The sequence below is a fragment of the Haliotis asinina genome, chromosome 4 (assembly GCF_037392515.1).
Source record: "Haliotis asinina isolate JCU_RB_2024 chromosome 4, JCU_Hal_asi_v2, whole genome shotgun sequence".
Lineage (NCBI taxonomy): Eukaryota > Metazoa > Mollusca > Gastropoda > Lepetellida > Haliotidae > Haliotis > Haliotis asinina.
The window spans coordinates 79,493,957-79,496,844 of NC_090283.1; positions in this window are offsets into that span (position 1 = coordinate 79,493,957).

The window sequence follows — 2,888 nt, forward strand, 5'->3', positions numbered from 1 at the left end:
CATCAGCCTCGACATAGAGGCTGTCGACAGGTGATGTTCGAAAAGAGCCAAGACAAAGTCTCAAACCTTGATGGTGAACAGAATCTAAAAGTTTTAGGTTGCTTTTGCAGGCTCCACCATATATAATGGAACCATAATCAAGTTTCGAACGGATCAATGATCGATAAATTTTTTAAGAGGGTAGCTTGATCCCCTCCCCACTTAGAATGTGAAACAACTTTCAACAAGTCAAGTGCCTTCAGGCATTTAGTTTTGAGGGATTTGATATGTGGTAGAAACGTTAAATGTGAGTCAAAAATTAAACCCAAGAACTTGGCCTCCTTTACAACTGTAATGGGAGTTTCATTGAGAAACAGTTCAGGGTCTTTATGCGGCTTATACTTTCTACAAAAATGTATACAATTACTCTTGGTTTTAGAAAATTTGAAACCGTTTTCAAGACACCATTTATTAATCTTATTTAAACACAACTGCAGTTGCCGCTCAATGGTATGCATATTTTTCCCACGACAAGAAATATTAAAATCATCCACAAATAACGATCCATCAATTGAATCGTTTAAAACTTTTGATAAACTGTTTATCTTAACACTAAACAATGTTACTGACAAAATACAGCCTTGTGGAACACCCTGATCCTGACTGTAATGATCAGACAGGGTAGACCCCACTCGGACTTGAAATTGTCTGTCTTCTAAAAACTGTGATATAAAAAGGGGTAAACGACCCCTCAAACCAAAATCATGGAGATCTTTCAAAATGCCATACTTCCATGTCGTATCATATGCCTTTTCAAGATCGAAAAAAATCGATACAGCATGTTGTTTATGAAGCATGGAATGTTTGATGAAAGACTCTAAGCGTACCAAATGATCGATGGTACTACGATTTTTCCGGAAACCACATTGAATGTCAGTGATAAGGTTGTTGGTTTCCAGGTACCAAACTAGACGATTATTAACCATACGTTCCATTGTCTTGCAAACACAGCTAGTTAAAGAAATTGGTCTGTAATTAGATGGATCTGTATGATCCCGGCCAGGTTTAGGAATAGGAATGATTATGGCATTGCGCCATGATGGTGGGAAATTACCAGAAGTCCAGATTCTGTCAAAGATATTCAGTAATGTTTCTAAACACGAGTCAGGTAGATGTTTAAGGAGCTGATAATGAATATTATCGGCTCCTGAAGCAGTGTCATGGGCTTGCCCAAGTGCAGTATGGAGCTCATGAATTGAAAAGATTTCATTATAATCCTCTCCATTATCTGAACTAAAATTAATTGACTTTTTTTCTTGCTGATTTTTAAACTTCTGAAAGGTTGGTGGATAATTGGATGAGGAGGAATGTTTAGCTAATGTTTCACCTATCTTGTTAGCAATATCAGATTTTTCTGTTAAAAAATTGTCTCCCTCTTTAAGATGGTGTACACTACATTTGGAACCTTTACCTTTAATCTTCTTCACCATATTCCATACCTTAGAAATAGGTGTTCGTGAGGTTATTTTGGAAACATAGTTTTGCCATGACTCTCGTTTATGCTGTTTAAATGTACGACGAGCCTTGGCGTTTGAAATTTTAAATTGGTTTAAATTATGGACTGTTGAATGCCGGCGAAAATATTTTTCTGCCTTTTTTCTAGCTTTTCGAGCTTGTTTGCAGTCAATGGTAAACCATGGTTTACGAATGTGTGGAACCATAGAGGATTTGGGAATACAATCATCAGCAATCATATTTAATTCACCAGAAATCAGCTGAATAGGATCAGACGCATTTAAAAAGATTTCGGGTTTTAATCTGTTTGTGCATAAGGTCTCAAATAAAGACCAATCTGCCTTGTTAAAGTTCCACCTAGACGACGGTGCAGCATCACTTGGGTGTATGGCTGTGAGTATAATGGGAAAATGATCACTTCCACAAAGATCATCGTGGACTGACCATTCAAATTCATTGTATAAGCTGGTATCCGCAACTGTTAAATCTAGAGAGGAGTATGAGCCAGTTGCAAGGTGAAGATATGTGTTAGAATTATCATTGAAAATACATAAATCAGAATTGGTGAAGAAATCCTCAAGAATCTTTCCTTTTGTGTTGGTGTTATTGCTACCCCAAAGCGGATTATGACCATTTAAATCTCCCATGATAATGCAAGGTTTTGGTAGTTGATCATAAAGCATCTGAAGATCAGATTGCTGCAGAGACGATGATGGCGGAATATACAATGAACACAATGTGACAACAATATGCAGAGTAACACGCACTGCAACTGCCTGAAGAGGGGTATTGAGAGGAACAGTGCTGTGGATAGTTCCATGATTCACCAAAATAGCGGACCCCCCAGTAGCCTTAGCACCTGGAGGGGAGAAACAGTTGTAGGCATTATAGTGCCTTAAATCAAAATTATCTGTGGATTTGAGGTATGTTTCCTGTAAACATATTGCTGATGGTTTAAAGTCTTGAATTAAAAGCTGTAAATCATTAAAATTATTCCGTATGCCTCTACAGTTCCACTGTAGTATATTTTGAGAACTCATGGAGGTTCTACAGGAGATCTGGGACAGTTTCTACTCCGCTCACTAATCTGCGGAGTGATATCCATGTGTAAAGGCTCAAATGGATTATGAACCTCCACAGGGACCGTCAAAGGCACTGGGACCTCAACATGTTTCAGAGTTCTTGATTCTTTCTTTTTTAACGACTTTCTTTCTTTTTTCGTTAAACGTTCTGTGATTGTTGCTGGTTGGGACTCAGCAGATTGGGACACAGCGGGTGTCTCCGTCACAGGCTTCGGAGATGTCTCAGTCTGAGTCTCCGATGTAGATTCACCAGAAATGGTATACAATTTTATTTGTTTGTTCAACACCCAGGATATTGCAGTCTGGCAGCCA